The following is a 20,604-nucleotide window of genomic DNA, read 5'->3' on the forward strand; positions in this document are numbered from 1 at the left end:
ACGGTCACAGGTTCGAATCCTGCCCCGGGCATGGATGTGTGTGATGTCCTTAGGGTAGTTAGGTTTACGTAGTTCTAAGTCTAGGGGACTGATGACCTCAGATGTTAAGTCCCATAGTGCTCAGAGTCATTTGAACCATTTGAGTTGGCACCCTATGTCGTAAAAACGTAGCCAAACATTGAGACCAGCCACATCTCTGGGCTACTCAATTAAGCTGAGTGTAACAAATATATATTTTTTAGTGCCATAGCACGTGATGGCTCTAGCCAAACTATTCTAACTTCTACCGACAGGTGTTGTTGATATCCTCCATGGGGACAGCTGAAAATGTGTGCCCCGACCGGGATTCGAACCCGGGATCTCCTGCTTCCATGGCAGACGCTCTGTCCATCTGAGCCACCGAGGACACAGATGAATAGCGTGACTGCAGGGACTTATATCTTGCACGCTTCCCGTGAGACTTACATTCCCAGCTGTCCACAATCTACATACGTAATGTACCTAATAGATATTTGCCCATCCAACCATTACTCGTGCACACCAAGGTGACGATTCCCGCAAGAGTTCGGGTAACCTGTGCGTATTCGCACAGACAAAGGCCAATGGATGGGTAGCCTTTAACTATATACATGAAGACAGTAACTGCTTTCGAAAGAACAGATACCATTGATGACCGTGCATCTTCTCTAGAATAAATGATAATTAATTGTAACCCTCAGCTTCCGACAGGTGTTATTGATATACCTCCACCAGGACAGCTGAAAATGAGTGTCCCGATTGTTCAAAATGTGTGTGAAATTTTATGAGACTTAACTGCTAATGTCATTAGTCCCTAAGCTTACACACTACTTAACCTAAATTATCCTAAGGACAAACACACACACCCATGCCCGAGGGAGGACTCGTACCTCTGCCGGGACCAGCCGCACAGTCCATGACTGCAGCGCTTGTAGACCGCTAGGCTAATCCCGCGCGGGTGCCCTGATCGGGACTCAAACCCGGGATCTCCTGCTTACATGGCAGACGCTCTGTCCATCTGAGCCACCGAGGACACAGATGAATGCCATGTAGGCAGGAAATTCGGGGTCCGAGTCCCCGTCGGGGAACACATTTTCAGCTGTTCGCATCGAGGTATATCAACTACACATGGCGGCAGCTGAGGGTTTCAATTCATTATAATTTGTTCTAGAGAAGCTGCACGGTCATCTGTGGTATCTGTTCTTTCGAGAACAGTTACTATCTTCATACATTCTAACATCAGTGTGTAGTGCCCAGTACCGTCGTAATATGGGGGATCGTCCGGGATTGTCTTAACTGAACAAGTTCGGTAGACAGTGCAGGATTGCGTTTGAAAGTGAAGAACATTGAGAGAAACGCGTTGCCGATCGCCGAGCAGTACACTGAGTCCGACGTCGATCACCAAACCGGGAGCTGAAGCGTCGCTCTCCGCCAAACATTGTCGCGCCGACATCGCCGCCGCACTCCGGAGCTGGGGGGGGGGGGGGCCGCTTCCGCTGTCGACATGCAAACCGTTCCACGCCACACCGCACCGCACCTCACTGCACGGCAACCGACAGCATCAGGCAGCAGTCTTAACGCAGCAGCAGTCTCAACAAAGCTAAGTGTTGGCAGCAGGCGCATTAAGTTCTCAGTTCTCTATCTCACAGTCAGTTTAGCTATGGAGCCCGAATTTAGCAAGATTCTGCTAAGTCAGCTAGTGGTGTTGAGTCTACAGGGGGTGGGAGTGACCCTCAGAGCCCGCACGGAAAGGGAGAAGAAGCAGAAGCTAGGGAAGTGGCTATGCTCAGATCATTAATGAGCCAAATGGGGGAATTCAGAACTGAATTAAAAACTGATATGGGGGATTTCAAAACTGAATTAAAAACTGATATGGGGGATATGGAAAGTTCTCTGAGGGCAAAAATCAGAGAATTAAATCATGAATTGGGGGATTTATCATAAAAATTTGTAAGGTAGAAGGAAATTTGAGGAGGTAGAAGGAAACTTGAATGCTAAGATTGATGTGGTTGCTGTTGAATTAAGGGGTAGAATTGATTCACGCAGGCAGTTGTGTGACACAGGGAATGATGAGCCAAGGCAAGCTCTGATTGCTGTGGATCAGAAGATTGTTGCTAGTTGTGATAAAACCAGAGCTTTATTTTTAGGTCAACTGGCAAGCACAGCTAGCGGTCTATGAAAGGAAATTGAAAATTTGGCTGCTGTTACTGCAAAGTGTAATGTAGAAATTGACAAAGTGAACAGTAGATTAAGCAATGTAGAAGTATTTGGGGCTAATGGGAGTATGGGGTGGCTTATGACGCAAGTACCCAGTGGTAAGACTTTTTCGGGGGAAAGCAAGTACCATGCTGCAGATTTTCTGGCAGCATGTTAGAAAGCTTATAACCCAGCTTTAAAAAATTTGTAGAAGCAACCCTTTAGAGACCTGGCACTTATGCAGTCTATGTCAGTACATTGAAGAATGACTACCTCAATGATAAATCATCATTTGCACGACATAATTATTAAGTGCATGAAGCATTTCAAAAATCGGTTTAGTTAAATGGCTAAACATTACACATGATGGCCTCTGTGAAACAGAAACTGTCAAATTTTGACATGGTGCCGATAAGTTCGTTTCGAAAACCGGCGACCGGAGCGCTACCGATCGTAGCTGCTGAAAATGCCGACGAAGAAGGCACAGAAGGCATTTTGCGTGCTACAATTTAGTCGTTGTTGCGTGGTAAGTTTCACACAAGACCACACAAATTCACAAACAATAATGAAGTGAGTAAGAAATTCTGGGAGGTTCGTTGTTTGAAGGTCTACATTGATATGGTGAACCATCTTCAAAAGGCAAAATAATCTTCGGCAATGAAGCCACTTTTCATCTTTAGGGAAATGTCAACCAACACAAGACACACATCTAGGGGACAGAGAGTACACATGAAATGTCGAATACGTCAAGGACTTCGAGCAGGTTAATGTGTTCCGTCTGTGTCCAGGACAGTCTATGGACCCATGGAAGGTTCGAGAATTTATTCCACACAAGAGACTTTTCATTTGGTGACACCCTCCTTCCCCTCTTTACCCTCTTTCTTAGAGTCTTACAATTTTCGCTACTAATTGTGTGTGATATGCACACTATACAAATCCTGCATTTGGGCGTCCCTGGCCCCCTCTTAGCATGGCGTTCCAAGGAGCAGCTGCTAATGTGACACGTCCTTTGTCTTTTCCTTCACTCAGTGATATTACCTATCCCGACATATTGCAATTGTGGCTCACACCGCAACTTGTAATGAGAGGAGGGATTTCATCGTTCAACGAGATGACGGCCTTCACATTCCCAATATTGTGTACGAGATTACCTGAATGAGACATCGAGGAAAACGATTTATTCACAAACACCCAGCCCAGTTCAGAAAATATTGTTCTTGTGAAACACAACTAACTCTTCATTCTCTCGCAGTAATGAGTGCTATCGACAAGCGATGTAAAATTAATTCCGTATTTTTAAATTTCTAGAAGGCTTTTGACACAGTTGCTCACATGCTACTTCTAATCAAATTGCGTGCCTATGGAGCATAGTTGCGCTACTGAATTCGTAATTTGCTGTCAGAAAGTCACAGTTTATAGTACTAGACGGAGAGTTATCGAGCAAAACAGAAGTAGTATCTGGCGTTGCGAGGGAAGTGTTATAGATCCTCGGTTGTTCCTAATCTACATAGACGATGTAGGAGAAAATCTGAACAGGCCTCTTAGATTGTTTACAGATGATGCTGTCATTTACCGCCATTTACCATCGTATGAAGTCATCAAATGATAACAACAGATTACATGAAGATGCAGACAAGATATCTGTAAGGCGCACAAAAGTGGCAATTGGCTCTAAATAATGAAAAGTGTGAGGTCATACACAGGAGTTCTAAAAAAATGGTTCAAATGGCTCTGAGCACTATGGGACTTAACATCTGAGGTCGTCAGTCCCCTAGAACTTAGAACTACTTAAACCTAACTAACCTAAGGACATCACACACATCCATGCCCGAGGCAGGACTCGAACCTGCGACCATAGAGGTCGCGCGGTTCCGGACTGAAGCGCCTAGAACCGCTCGGCCACCGCGACCGGAATCCACTAAATAGCGGTTGCAGAATAAAACACAGAAGTGTAAAGGCTGTAAATTCAATTACATACTTAGCGATTGCAATTACGAGTAACTTGAACTGGAACGATCATATACAGGGCTATTACAAATGATTGAAGCGATTTCATAAATTCACTGTAGCTCCATTCATTGACATATGGTCACGACACACTACAGATACGTAGCAAAACTCATAAAGTTTTGTTCGGCTGAAGCCGCACTTCAGGTTCCTGCCGCCAGAGCGCTCGAGAGCGCAGTGAGACAAAATGGCAACAGGAGCCGAGAAAGCGTATGTCGTGCTTGAAATGCACTCACATCAGTCAGTCATAACAGTGCAACGACACTTCAGGACGAAGTTCAACAAAGATCCACCAACTGCTAACTCCATTTGGCGTTGGTATGCGCAGTTTAAAGCTTCTGTATGCCTCTGTAAGGGGAAATCAACGGGTCGGCCTGCAGTGAGCGAAGAAACGGTTGAACGCGTGCGGGCAAGTTTCACGCGTAGCCCGCGGAAGTCGACGAATAAAGCAAGCAGGGAGCTAAACGTACCACAGGATGGTGCTCCACCGCCCTTCCATCATGATGTTCGGCATTTCTTAAACAGGAGATTGGAAAACCGATGGATCGGTCGTGGTGGAGATCATGATCAGCAATTCATGTCATGGCCTCCACGCTCTCCCGACTTACGCCCATGCGATTTCTTTCTGTGGGGTTGTGAAATATTCAGTGTTTAAACCTCCTCTACTAAGAAACGTGCCAGAACTGCGAGCTCGCATCGACGATGCTTTCGAACTCATTCATGGGGACATGCTGCGCCGAGTGTGGGAGGAACTTGATTATCGGCTTGATGTCTGCCGAATCACTAAAGGGGCACATATCGAACATTTGTAAATGCCCAAAAAAACTTTTTGAGTTTTTGTATGTGTGTGCAAAGCATTGTGAAAATATCTCAAATAATAAAGTTATTGTAGAGCTGTGAATTCGCTTCAATCATTTGTAATAACCCTGTAGATAATGTTGTGGGGGGGGGGGGGGGGGCAAACCAAAGCCAGGGATTTCTTGGTGGAAAACTAAGAAAATGGAACAGGTCTACTAAAGAGACTCCTTACACCACGCTTGCCCTTCTTCTCTAGAGTATTTCTGCGCGGTGTCACATGCACAACAGATACTATTGACGGAGGACATCCAAAAAGTTCCTAGAAGGCCACCTCGTTTCGTAGTATCTCGAAATAGGGGGGAGAGTGCCACGGATATGATACACGTATTGGCATGGCAGTCACTAAAACAAAGGCGTTTTTCTTTGTGGCAGGATCTTCTCATAAAATTTCAATCACCAACTTTGTCCTCAGAGTGTGAAAATATTTTGTTGGCGCCCACCTACATAGGGAGGAATGGTCATCATAATAAAATAGAAGGAAGAAGAGCTCGCACGGGAAGATTTCAGTCTTCGTTTCTCCCACTTGCTGCCAGAGACTGGATTGGTAGGTGATCATGATGTTTTGGTTTGTGGGGCGCTCACCTGCGCGGTCATCAGCGACCAGACAAAGTCACAATTTTTACACATTACAATTTCTTTCGCAGTCCAATCTAGCCACTCTCACGAACGATGATGATGATGATGATGAAATGATGAGGACAACACAAAAACCCAGTCCCCGGGCAGAGAAAATCCCCAACCCGACCGGGAATCGAAGCTGGGACCCCGTAATCCAGAGGCAACAACGCTAGCCACTAGACTACGAGCTTCGGAAGTGGTATGGTAGAGAAACAGCTTGAAGATGGTTTTATGAAGCCTCTGCTAGGCAGCTCACTGTGAACTGCAGAGTAACGTAGAGTTGCCACGCTGCTGGACAGGCTTCATTGCAGCCGCTTCGCTGGCCCAGCGCTACTCGAATGGCCGCCACAGACGCCGGACTTTCACGGCTGCAGCCTTTCTTGTGGGGCAACAGCAGGCCGGCCGAAGTGGCCGTGCGGTTCTAGGTGCTACAATCTGGAACCGCGAGACCGCTACGGTCGCAGGTTCGAATCCTGCCTCGGGCATGGATGTGTGTGATGTCCTTAGGTTACTTAGGTTTAAGTAGTTCTAAGTTCTAGTCGACTGATGACCTCTGAAGTTGAGTCCCATAGTGCTCAGAGCCATTTGAACCATTTGGTAACAGCAAAGATAGCGTTTATGTTCCACCTTTAGGACAGAATCCCGGAAACTTAAGACACCGCATCACAGCAGTTCTTCTTATCATCATCCTGATATGCTGGGTCGGATAGGGCAGAACTGGACTATCGGTTAGATGTGTGCCGTGTGACACAGCGTGGAGATATGCGAGTGCAACACTTGCAAACATTGTAAAAACAAAGCTTTGAGAGTATATCTTTAACGTACTGTATGATTTGTTACGTTGTTCTTGGTCATTTTTAGAAACGTTCACGGACTTTATAATTACACTATATTTGATCAAAATATTAACACGAATTCCTTATAGAAGAATGGAAAACGATAGAAGCCGACCTCGGGGAAGATCAGTTTGGATTTCAGAGAAATGTAGGAAAACGAGAGGCGGTACTGACCCTACGACTTAGAAGAAAGATTAAGGAAAGGCAGACCGACGTATATAGCATTTGCAGACTTAGAGAAATCTGTTGACAGTGGTGACTCGAATACTCTCTTTGAAATTCTCAAGGCAGCAGGGATAAAATACCGGGAGCGGAAGGCTGTTTGTAAATTTTACAGAAATCGGCAGATACAATAGTCGAGGGGCATGAAACGGAAGTAGTGGTTGCGAAGGGAGTGACACAGGGTTGTAGCCTATTCCCGATGTTATTCAATCTGTAAACTGAGCAAGCAGTAAAGGAAACAAAGTAGAAATTTGGAGTGGGAATTAAAGTTCATAGAGAAGCAATAAAATTTTTTGAGTTTTGTCATGACGTTGATATTCAATCAGAGACAGCAAAGGTCTAGGATGAGGAGATGAACGGGAAGGAGGACGTAAGACGAACATCAACAAAAGCAAAACAGGGGTAATGGAATGTAGTCTAATTAAATCAGGTGATCCTGAGGGAACTAGATTAGAAAACGAGATACTTAAAGTAGAGGGTGAGTTTTCTGATTTGGGCAACAAAATAACTTATGATGGCCGAATTAGAGAGGATGTAAAATGTGGACTGACAACGGAAAGAAAGGCGCTTCTGAAGAAGAGAAATTTCTTAGCATCGAATACAGGTTTAAGTATTAGGAAGCCTTTCCTGAAATTATTTGTGTGGAGTGTAGCTTTGTATGGAAGTGATACATGGACGATAAACAGTTTAGACAAGAAGAGAACAAACTTTTGAAATGTGGTGTTACAAAAGAATGCTAAAGATTAGATGGGTAGATCACGTAACTAATGAGCAGGTACTGAACAGAACTGGGGAGAACACAAATTTGTGGCACAATCTGATTAGAAGAAGGTATCGGATAATAAGACACATTCTGCGCCATCAAGGGATCACAAAAAAAAATGGTTCAAATGGCTCTGAGCACTATGGGACTCAACTGCTGAGGTCATTAGTCCCCTAGAACTTAGAACTAGTTAAACCTAACTAACCTAAGGACATCACAAACATCCATGCCCGAGGCAGGATTCGAACCTGCGACCGTAGCGGTCTTGCGGTTCCAGACTGCAGCGCCTTTAACCGCACGGCCACTTCGGCCGGCAAGGGATCACAAATCTAGTATTTGAGGGAAGTGTGGGAGATAAAAATCATAGAGGGAGACAAGAGATGAATACATAAGCAGATTCAGAGAGATGTAGGTTGCAGTAGGTACTGGGAGATGAAGAAGCTTGTACAGGATAGAGTAGCATGGAGAGCTGCATCAAACCAGTCTTCGCACTGAAGATCACAACGTCAATAACACTATTCTCAGCAGCCTCGGAGGATATATTCACACGCTTAAATTGAGAAAGCTAAGAATGTCTGGAGCTTAATACATCATGTCCGAAACAGTTTTCGTTTAGCTGTTGACATTGTCATGTTGCCTCTGGTGAAATAAAATTCAACTTTATAGAGATTACCCACAAGTATCTTTGAAAATCGCTTGTAATAACCCTAAAAATATATATAATCGAAAACAATTTGGTATAAATTAACAATGAAGCCATAGAATCAGTTGGTAAGTTTTAGCCTTTTGGGTTGTAGAAGGTAGCTGGAGAGCAAAAGAAATAAACAGAAAAAAGAAAATGCCTTGATGCCATTTGGTAAACTAAACAGGGTTTTCAAAACTTCGTATTCGACAGAAGCGCCACTACTGCATATCATCAGTTTTGCCTTACACCATTCGAAAATTTAAGGTCGAGCAGCTGACAGTGGTGAGAGAAGTGTTGGGAATTACTTGAGCAGACGAATGGCCAGGGAACAGACTGGAATAAGAAGTTAATTATGACTCAAATCAAATGGAAGTGGGCTGAACACGTCACTAGACGGGCAGAAGGGAAACATGGATAGGAAAAGCTGAAGCCTGTAGTGTATGACGAGGTCACCAGGACGCAGTGCATACAAGTACAACGTGGCGAAGACGTTTAGTGGCTTGAAGAGTGTGGAATACCATTTGCGAATTGTATGAATCTCTCTACGCTTTAAGTGTACATTATTTAGAACGTCTGCTTACAGTGAGTGACCAATACAGTTCGGAAAAACAAGTACTTTTGTTGAATATACATTTATGGTCAGAAAAACAGATTTTGAACGACCAGAGATAGGACTTTCATATTCACGGGTCATGTTCATTAGTATATTCTGCAGAAATGATTAGCATTTGAACTATGTCGACCCGCGTGTTCAAGGCCAACATCGATATCGCGGCGCAACACCCACTACCGGTAAAATGTGTCTGCTGCTCCGTTGTCACTATAAACCGAAGGGAATGGATCAGTGTGAGTTGGAGCAGACGCGCAGGATGCTTCGCAGACGTGTGCGCGAAGCGTACCGTCAGATCAGTGAACTGAAAAGAGGGCGCGTTGTTGGCATGAGAGAATGCGATGCATCCATGCGGGAAATTGCTGCCCCTGTGAGGCGAAGTGTTTCGGCAGAGCAACGGGTGTGTGCCGAATCGTTCACGAGAGGTCGTAGAATACAACGAAATGGGTCAGGTCGCACCATCCAGACGCCCACCCCCCTCCGGGATGATCTACCGTCATCCGAATGGCATTGCAGGGCAGATCTACGTTCTCCTCGGCTCTGGCGCAAACGTGGAACAGTGTAACATGTCGTACACTATTAGGGGTGACAGTCCGTCACCGTTTATTACGGCTGGCGTTACGTGCGCGTCGTCTACTCTTCCGCCTACCATAGACAAATCACTCTCAGTAGAAACAGTTCTCTCATTTTTCGTCTACTAAAACTACTGGTCCCCTACGAATATCGTGGACTATTGACAATTATTCTACCGGATCCTACTCTTCACAAGAAACAAACGTATTATTTACTGTCTCCATACAAAAACTATTCTCTCAAGCAATGTTTTTCTGGATTAGAAAAGGGGAAAGGATATGCTCCCAATTACACATTCACACGTACTCAAATAATAGCTCCCTAAGTCCTCTAATCCCAGAGAGTTTGAAACAGAAGGGAATAGCAGAGCAGGAATGTGGGCACATTCTCACTATCTCCAAATTTGTCGGTTTACTTAAATCAAAACTCAATACGTCAAAAATAGCAATACTTCGACACAGTTTCTACCAGGGCAGTTTCTTTACATACCCAGCTCTGGTCTACATTAAGTAAAGAAACAACAAGTTAAATATTTACCCCCCCCCCCCCAAAATAAAGATTCATGAACCAGTTAATCAAGTCCCACGCTGACTAATGCAAGTCAATATTACACTGGCCAACCTCGACCGAATTCGGATGAAGCACGCCCTCTCCATGTTATCCGTGCAGCCACGAGGTCCGTCGGACACAATGAGAATTATAAATACTCACCGTGTATACGTGCTTGTCCATACAAAAGGTTTCACACGCAAGTAATTTCAACTTAATTCTGCAGTTGACACGCAGATAATCCCAACTTATTGGCAGACAGGCAGGCCTCATCTGAATTCGAATCTCGTACGCTCTGTCCTGATTATCTGTGCAGTCCGCGACCACGAGGTCCACCGGAGATAATGGAATTTCAAAATACTAACCATACGTTTGTGTTTGTCCTTTCAAAACAAAATCAAGAAATACGAACTTAATACTGCACTTCACTCCCATGTAATCTCAAAACTAGCACTCGCAAAAACGGCTAGTTAGCCTGGTTGCAAACATGCCCTTTACATAAGACAAAGCGACATGGTTTTAATTCGTTCCTTCACAATTTTTCTACGCAAGTAATTTAAATAAAAATCACCCTCTCATTTACTAGCAATATTTCCTATAGAGGAACGGATTAGTGTGTAATTCAACTTAAATATTCCACGTACAATACCCTTCGTCGATTGCAAAATTAGCGGAGAACATTTTAAAGCAAACAGTCCTCCTCCAGCGCCAGCGCCCGAGTATCTGACATGGCGACAGCAGCGACCACTCCTTCTTCTGGTAAGTTGTGGGGGGATGGACTTTCTACCAACCGTGGGCTACCTCACTCGCAGAACCGTACACGTCTTTCGCCCCTCATTTCTGCTTCCCTATCCATAGAAGAAAATTCAAGCTGGCAAGAGCTTGACACTTCATCTACGAAAACTCCTTCTGACATATGAGCAGACGACACAGTCCATGCCATTCACCACCCAAACCAACCACCAGAAGAAAAAAAAACTGAATCACATAAAGGAGACTTGAGGATTAGCAACGGATATGCATTGAAAAATAAAATAACAGTTCGTCTATCCCTTCTTTATACCTCACTGGTACCACTGTTTCGAAATACAATGAAATTGTGGATGAAAGTGGAAGGGGAAAGGTGGAAGGTGGCACCTTTTCAGTACTTATGATTTTGTTCATAGCTCTCACTTTTCCATCATATGTATACGTCCAAAAGGGCATCATCGTTGGCTTTCGGGTCAGGGGTTGAAGCGTTTCTGAAACGGCTAAGTTTGTAAACTGTTCGCGTGCCGCCGTGATTAAGGTACACCATGCATGACAAAATGGCGCCATCCAAAAGATGACAGGGGTGAACGACGGCTACACAGAACTGTACGGGCAAATTGACGTGCAAGTGTTGAGTAAAACGCCCAGATGAAACAATGTCTCCTTAACGACCACTCACCGAATATTGCTATGTGTGGTCTTTCGCAGCAGGCGTCTGGTTCACGCACACATGCCGACTGTTGTTCATCGGTGACGAAGATTCGATTTTGCACGCCAATACCGCAACTCAACGTCCACCGAGTGGCGACAGATGGTCTTCTCAGATGAGTCACGTGTTATGCTCCATCGGCGTGAAACGTCTGAAAGCAGACACCTTGCAACAATCATCGGAAGGATCCAGGCCGGAGGAGGAGGCGTTATGGACTGCAGAATTTTTTCGTGGCAAACCCTGAGAGATGTTGTCATTGTGGAAGGCACAACAGGTCAACGTAAGTATGCATCTATCCTTGGTGACCATATTCTCCCCTACTGCAATTAATTTTTTTTCTCAGGACGATGGAATCCACCAACAGGACAATCCAACGTGTCACAAAGTTCACGTGCGTGCGTGCACCTGAATGAGTTTACAGTACTTCCCTGGCCACCAAACTCCCCAGATTTAAGCAAAATCGAGAATCTGTGGGACCTCATCGATTGGCCTGTACGCGATATAGGTCCTCAAGGGCGAAACGTAGCACGGCTGACCACGAGACTGCAGTCAGCTGGCTCCACACCCATGCTGGTTCCTTCCAGAGTATTACTGACTCTCTGCCTGCACATCTCACAGTGGTGTGCGCTGCAGAAGGTTGTTATTCAGCCGGCCGAAGTGGCCGTGCGGTTAAAGGCGCTGCAGTCTGGAACCGCAAGACCGCTACGGTCGCAGGTTCGAATCCTGCCTCGGGCATGGATGTTTGTGATGTCCTTAGGTTAGTTAGGTTTAACTAGCTCTAAGTTCTAGGGGACTAATGACCTCAGCAGTTGAGTCCCATAGTGCTCAGAGCCATTTGAACCATTTTGTTGTTATTCAGGGTTCTGACAGGTGGTCACATTAATGTGTGAGGACACTGAAATTTGAAAAAATTTTAAGTACTCGTCGAATCCGTGCCAAGAAGAACCGCTGTTGTGCTACATTTCCAAGGTGGACCGACACGCAACTAAGCAAGTGGTCATAATGCACTGGCTCGTAGAGTTAGCCAGCTACCATATCTGAAGTTCAATAAGATGGGTTCGGTTATCTTGGACCGCATTCTTGGCGATGTAATAAAATGGAACACCTACAGCCGTCCTTATGATGTTATTTATTATATGGCTACCAGTTTCGGTGCTTTAGTACACCATCTTTAGGCCTTAACTGATACTGAGACGGTTAACTCCAATCATATACTCGACTACCTGTAACAACGATGTTTTGACTTCAGCCATCAAGTACCAATTGGTAATTGATGGTTGGAGACAAAACAACGTTGTTAGGGACTGATGAATAGTGTATACGATTGGAGCTAACCCCCTCAGTGTCAATACTGAAGACGGTGTACTGAAGCACCGAAACTGGTAGCTACATAATAAATAACATCGTAAGGACGGCTCTAGGTTTTCCATTTTATTACATAACTGAATGGCCGAAGTCCCTCAAACCTTCAATCAGAAAAATGGACATACAAAAACTTGTCGGTGATGGTTTGACACCGATAATAGTCGCAGTTTACACACGTTGTCCCGCGTTAAAATATAGCGCAACAAGAGTGGCGAGTATATGTTCCGGGTTTCCTGCAAGTACAGTTTTGCTGTGGTACGGATAACAGGTACGTCACAGTGGTGGTTCAAAATGCCCGTGAGCACTATGGGACTTAACATGTATGGTTATCAGTCCCATAGAACTTAGAACCACTTAAACCTAACTAATCTAACGACATCACACAACACCCAGGCATCACGAGGCAGAGAAAATCCCTGACCCCGCCGGGAATCGAACCCGGGAACCCGGGCGCGGGAAGCGAGAACGCTACCGCACGACCACGAGCTGCGGACCACAGTGGTGGAGTGAAGTGGTGCGGTAATTGTAAACGTACTCCAAAGTTGAAGTACACGCAACTGTGGATTCTTGTGGACAAAACGTCGAAACTTCACACAGATTCGCTTGAAATTCTGATGACATACGCAGCTAATGCAACGTCACGTCAAACCGTGGTAAGACGGTGCCGGCAGCAGTCGACGTTGGTGCTCAGAAAGGAGGACCATCGACATCTACCAGAGATGACAATGTCCAGGCAATCGAGAAACTCATTCTCAGCAGTCGCACATTTTCCGACTATGAGGACACTCACGTAGCGATTGTCAATTTGGTCCGTGACCAAGCAGTGAGTTTCTATCGTCAAGGAACTGAACGACTGTAGAGCGTTCCGACCGTTATTTACAGAGACTTGGTGACTACGCTGAAAATGTTTCAGGTACAACAGTATTGGTACATGTATAAGAACGATTTTCGCTTTTAGCTTTACACTCGGTCATTTGCGGACTATGGTCCCTTACCTCAAATTGATACGTTTATCCTTCTCCATCATCCTTGAAAGTTTGTAACATCATCAAAGAATCAGCCAGTGTGTGCTACACCCTTACACGACTTGCGTTTGCTGCGGAAATAGCGGCACTGGACTCCAGCGCGTTCTAGTTAAGGGGTGAGGTTCACTGGAGCTAATTCGAGAGTCCTGTCCTGCGATGGCGTGCTGAGGATCTGAGAAAGGGGGGAGGGAAGAAGCGGTGTAAGTGACTCATGTTAGTTTCGCGGTGAATGACGAAATAATTTGATATTTAACGCTCTGGATAAACTTGAAATCTCTTATACACTGAAATTTGGAGATTAAAAACAATCTTGATCGCTACTTTTTATTTTTATTGGAGTGACCTGTTTCGATTCTATTTAAGAACCATCTCCAGTCTCCAGAACGGTGGGTGGACTCCGTGCCGTGGTGCAAGTTGCGCCGACTCTCGACGCTTGAATAACTGCTCGCAGGCACTTTCTCTCGCCTGGCCATCGCTGGCACGTCCTTAGAGTCCTTTCTTACCTCTGAGTTTCTTGGTTAGGCGCTGTATTGCTCGGCAATATCAGCGCTCTGTGTTTCCGTAAGAGCGAGCAAAAATTTAACAGGACGTACAGGATGCTCCACAGAACAATTTGAGGTAGGGAACCTGGGGTCAGAGAAGCCGACTTCAGGAGATAACAGGAATAACATCACAATGCTGTGAGTGTGAGTGTGTGTGTGTGTGTGTGTGTGTGTGTGTGTGTGTGTGTGTGTGATTTCCTAAGAGACCAGACTGCTGAGGTCATAGTTCCTACAATGCTGTGTACTTTTTTATTTACATTAGTTACAGTTAACTGCATATACCATCATGGACACAATGGATGTACCTTTTGTACTCTATCTCAAAAAATTTGCTGAAACTGACGGCCATCAGCCTCATTGCAAGCATGACATCGGCGAACAAGATTCTGACGCACCCTGCCAAATATTCCTGGTGTGTTTCGGACGTCACAGGCAGCTACAATTCTGGCAACTGATTCCATCTCCGTGTATAGTGGGGTCTCACACGCAAGTGACTTTAGATATCCCCATATGAAATAATGAAGGGGATTCAGGTCAGGTGACCTCGCAGGCTATGGAATAGAACCTCCTCTTCCAATACAGCTACCAAGAAATACAACACTGAGATGGTTGCGGACATCCACACTGAATTGAGGCGGTGCACAGTCATGTTGTAGCCACATCCTCTCACTAACAACCAAGAGTAAGTTCTCCAACAACTCAGGTAGAACTCTTTGCACGAACCTGAAGTACAGGTGGTTTTTGAGATGGCCAAATAGAAGATATGGCCCAGTGAGATTGTCGCCTGCAACGCCGGCCCAGATGTATGCAACAAAACGTACTTGATGGTGTGACTCTACTACAGCGTGCGAATTTTCCTCATTCCACATATGGCTATTCCTGCTGTTCGAAATACCATCACGATCAAATGAGGCCTCGTCAGTAGACAGCACGATTTGGAGGAAATCTGGTCGATCAATTCATTGTTGAAGCAACCACTGACACAACGCGACCATTGGTGCAAAGTCAGTCACAAGCACTGCATGGACACTTTGTGGGTAATATGGGTGTAGCTGTTGTTCGTGGAGTACTCGCCACAAGCTGGTATGTGCAGCGTCCATTTAAAGTGCAATACGACGAGTACTTGTTGTGGGGTTCGCTGCAACACCTTCCATCACCCTCTCTTCAAAATCGCGTGTGCGAATGGCCCTCATGATGCCAGGTCCATCGTTTGCTTTTTTCCAATGAATCAGTCTCCTGTATTCGTCGATCAAGAGAGAGAATCACTCGTCGTGAAGGATGATTCTTGTCAGGGAATCGTTTCCTGTACAGCTTTTCAGCAGCGAGAGCATTGCAAAGTACTTCCACATACACAAGATGCATGTCAGTGAGTTCTCCGAAACTGTACCAGTATTGCTCCGTCGTTCTGTCGTTGATTCATACCACGTTCTGTCATGGGGCAATGCAAGTACGGTACAACAGAGCCACCTTATGAACATGTAAAGTAAACAAAACCTGCATCATGACTTCTTAGTAATCGGGCTCGTCCTGCTTGTTTCCTTGCAAGAAATAAAGACTGTATACGAAATAAACAGCACAGCACTTGTAAACTTGTACGCATGTTATTTGTAAATAAGATGGAAAACAGTAATGCTAGGCAAAGCGGTAGACAAGTTTACTTCCATACCTCCTTAAGCTGGCTTCTCCGACCCCAGTTCCAAACCTCAAATTGTTCAGTGGAGCATTATCTATGTCCTGTTACGTTTTTGCACGCTCTTACGGAAACACCCTGAATAGGCAAGCAATGTGCACTCAGCGCGTCGCTGCCGTAACTACTTGTTAAAATTTTCTGCCGATTAAGAACTTCATGTGCTTACCTCAAAATACTTTTTATTTGATGACAAATTTATGAATAAGCTGAGGGACTAAGGATAGTATCTTATAACCCATAGTTGCTAAATTCCTTATGTAGGATTTTGAGGATAGAGTACTGATGACACCAACCTTCAAGCCACCGTGCTTCCCGAGATATGTGGATAAGATCTTTTTTGCTTGGCCACATCGAAATGATGCCCTTTACTGTTTCTCGAAACATTAAATTCACTTCACCACAGAATTAGGTTTACAATGGAAATGGAGATTGATGAAAGGTGCCATTTCTGGATGTTCTCGACAACAAACCATCTTTATTTCAGTCTTTTTGTGCTTTTGAAGAAAAGTTTATTAGTTACGGTAGGAGACGTTTCTGAAGTGGATTTGCTATTTCTTGGACTTCTGACACAGAGCACTTCGCATGTGCGTGTGAGTTGCCCACCATGTGTGATATAGTACAAACTTCATTCTCCCGTACACTTATTAAGATGAAATTGCTTTCAATGCCTACAGCAAATTAGTGAAACTTAATCCCGAGTAGCGCGGGACAGAATTCTATATTTTTCATGAGTTTTCAGGACTTGACTAGAAGGTTTTTTTCACCTAGCATGTCACCCGGGGAATGATCTATTCCTTACTTAACTTTGAGTAAATGCTTCCAACTGTAGTGCGTGAGTGATGTCTACTGAAGTTTCTAGATTTAAACTGATTTTTCTTTCGGAAACAGGTCGGTTTCCTTGATGTGAATCATGGTGTGTTCAACCACATGTTACTAAGAGTATACTGTATTGGAATTTATCGTTAATCATCGGGTAGATCTCGATTTTCAGAGCAGGATGAATGCATATATGATTGCATTATTTTTCGTCTCTTTGGAACTGTGTAATGTAACAGATTTTCACAGTTTGGAGACTTGGCCTAATTGAGTTCTTTCTTTCTGTTAGTTTTCCAGTAGACATTGATGCCTTCAGCATTCGTGGGATATTTCGGCATAATATTATATTTTAGGAGAATTTTATCGAGGAAAAGATGGAGTTTCTTTGTATGTATACTGGCATACTCGACCACGTATTGTTCAGAGTACTTTGAAGTTCAATTCTCTATTGTTCGTTGGATAGGTCTAAATTCTTGAAATACACCTGGCACCTGTGCATGGTAATTATTTTGTTATTCAGTTTATGGAGTCTCTCTGCTGAGTAGGCAATGAGCTTCGTAGGGGTAACGTTTGTAGAAAGCAATACTTATTTGTGTTTCTTGAGACATGAATAAGTGTATGCTTACGAAATTGCCATCGTAGTTTACATACCTTTTCTGCATGTAGCCATGACCTATCACTACCCGCTCTGGAACACTGATAAATTTAAGTTCAGCATGAAGTAGGGATCATACCGATGTAATATGTGGATAAGTCCACTTTCATTGTCTATATATGGTCAGTACACAACCTGTTTGATAAATAAATCATTCGTGTCGAATGTTTAAGAGAATAGATTTCTGTATTACACTTCCATTACTATCCTTAATGCATTTGTGATGGAATAAAATAAAATTTTTATTAGTGGATTTAGATACGATATTTTGATTATTTGGTTGAAGGAACTGGAGAAAGTAAAGCTATATGTTTCATCTCTATACAACCATTGTCATATTAAAGCCATTTATCGCTCGTTACATCAATTAATAAATTAAAGAGAAAGAATAAATTAAGGTAGCAGTTTGATTTATCATAAGATAGGAAAGTAAAGGTATTTCAATTAGTGACTCTTGCCAACATTACAGCTTTTCGTGTAAGTAATGGCGACCATTCGGTAGCGATCTCTGTCAGAATTCTGTTTTATATAGGGATAAATAACTTTCAATATTATTCAAGCTATTCGCATTATTGAGGGCAGATGTGTGGTTCATCGTCGCCACACAAGGGTACACCAACCCAAAAAATCCGGGAGGGGGGGGGGGGAGGGGCGGAGCACTGCTTAACTACTTAAGAGATTCAGAACGATCAGAGCACCGAACTTCCATAAGTTGTCCGTTTGTTAATTTTTCCATGTTAGTCGTTATCAAAGCGAGACAGAGGCCGTGGCCAACTCACAGATGTAGCATGGCGACTCAAATTCCCATTCATTTTCGAGCTGATGAACAAAACAACGTAACAAAGCAGTAGAATCCAGAACTGTACATGAAAGAATAAATTTACGCATTTGTAATGGCACATCTGTGATGGTATATAAGAAAAACAAATATACAATTGAGCAAAATGACTGCTCTAGCGACGTCGCAGTTCGAAGACAGACTTACAATGCGTCCAGGCGCTTTGACGAGAGGAAGGCTATTGGCTCATAAACTCGTTTATCCTGGAACAGGAGAACGTAAGCCTGCTTATTATTCAGATGGAAGATGAAAGGCGCGGATGTTGACCTTACCGCTACAGAACGTCTCGTGTTTTCTGATATTTACCTATGAGCGTCCAAGCTCAGTTTGGCGCTGCAAAAGAAACAGAGGTTTGACCGCCATTCTGAAGCTCCAATCGATCACTCGAGGTAAAACAGATCGTTACTGACCTCAAGCAAAACGTTGTTTAAGAAAACAAGCAAATAGTGCAAGTGAGGGAACAGAATGAATTATAACGCTCTCCTTCGAGATTTATAGTACTGTTGGTTACCGAAATTCCTTTGTTTCCTCAACGAACCAAATTAACTATTCGCATAGCCTGTGTTTACTGTACTGCCTAATGTCTGTTTCTATAACTTTAATAATACTCAAACAATAATTTATTATACATGTCCTCTTAGTTAATTACAAAAAAATGGTTCAAATGGCTCTGAGCACTATGGGACTCAACTGCTGAGGTCATTAGTCCCCTAGAACTTAGAACTAGTTAAACCTAACTAACCTAAGGACATCACAAACATCCATGCCCGAGGCAGGATTCGAACCTGCGACCGTAGCGGTCTTGCGGTTCCAGACTGCAGCGCCTTTAACCGCATGGCCACTTCGGCCGGCAGTTAATTACATTAAGCTATCATATACAGATTACAGCTTTAAGTATTGTGAGTTTTAATACCTTTCTCTAAAGGATTTTCCTGTTATAAAATATGTTGCAAATAAAATATCACTTTTTGTAAAGAGATGTCACGATAGTTCAGTGCATAACCTTACTGCCCAATGACTGCCTACGTAGCTTCAGCAGTAAGACATCGATAACTCAGCTGTAAGACGAACGTAATCAGATCTGCAAAGACTATGGAGTCACTACACCTTTATTTATTTTTTTGTTATTCTGCACTATCTGTCGGTTTCAGCATGTGCGCTATAATAAAGTGCACTGACTAAACACACTTCAAAAGCAGTCATAAGCTATGTGTACATAAATTATCAAAACTGAAATAGGTGTACAGGCCAATGGAGTCTGCATTAACGACATCCCATATGCCGATGATATTGCAGTGATCGTAATCAGTATGCAAGATCCAACAGTACAAGATGCAAGTACTTAACATTGTGGGTGAATATCGCAGAAAGTTGGTCTAGATATCAAAACATGTACATGTTAACGGTACACTCTCAGTTCTTAGGCAACCAGTCGAACAAGTAAGGGAATTTAAGAATCTTAGCACCTGGATTTCCGTAGCCTGGATATCGGATGTAATGAAGAGTCGAATGGAACATGCTCCCAATATCTGTATGAAGCTTCAACAAGTCTTTAACAATACGGATTACAGCCTAAATCTGAGAGTTCGGTTCATGCTGTGTCTGACTGGTGCTGCCGCGCGGAATGGAAGGTTCGACATTAAAAGCCTCCATCATGAAAATATAGAAGTGTTGGTAATGCTGACCTACCTTTCTCTCCTGAATACTCTATGGACAGCAGAAGCGAAAATGAATAAATCCTACGTCCATTAAACAAAACCCGTGAGCTGTTAATTACAGTGAAAAGAAGATAAAATACTTATCTGGGGTTATATTAAAAGTAAAAATTACTGGAACTGACCAATGAAAGCAAAGTAGATCGATGACGGGGAAAAGATTGCAGGATGTCGTTGCTGCCGAACATACCTCAGTGGATGGCCCTATGAACACCTGACTACTCAGAACACACAACGAACAGGGCTGAGATACGCCATGTTCTCACAAACACCCAGTAATGGATAAGCACCCAGAGAAGAAGAAGAATAATATATATATATTCTTTTCCATGCGATGTCATAGTAAAATACAGTAACCTGTACTATACAGATGCCTCCTTGAAGTGCCATAAGCTTTCAGTTTCTCGAGTGAAAGATTCTAATCACAATGTCTAGTGCTACAAATAAAGCTTCGCTGTCTCTAAAGCATTGTCAGTAGAGATCAACAAAGCCGAATCTAATAGCTTCAGGTGACTAAACGTTTTGAACGGTCGTGAGAGCAGTTTGGCGGTCGGTCAAAAATGG

The 20,604-nt window shown here is 43.7% G+C and overlaps 1 non-coding gene across 1 annotated transcript; it reads right to left on the minus strand.

The window, feature by feature from the left end:
- Positions 1–332: 332 nt before the first annotated feature.
- Trnap-ugg (transfer RNA proline (anticodon UGG)) lies at positions 333–406 on the minus strand. The gene has a single exon. It is a non-coding gene; the product is annotated as a tRNA-Pro (tRNA).
- Positions 407–20,604: the final 20,198 nt, after the last annotated feature.

Source organism: Schistocerca serialis, chromosome 5 (assembly GCF_023864345.2).
Source record: "Schistocerca serialis cubense isolate TAMUIC-IGC-003099 chromosome 5, iqSchSeri2.2, whole genome shotgun sequence".
NCBI lineage: Eukaryota > Metazoa > Arthropoda > Insecta > Orthoptera > Acrididae > Schistocerca > Schistocerca serialis.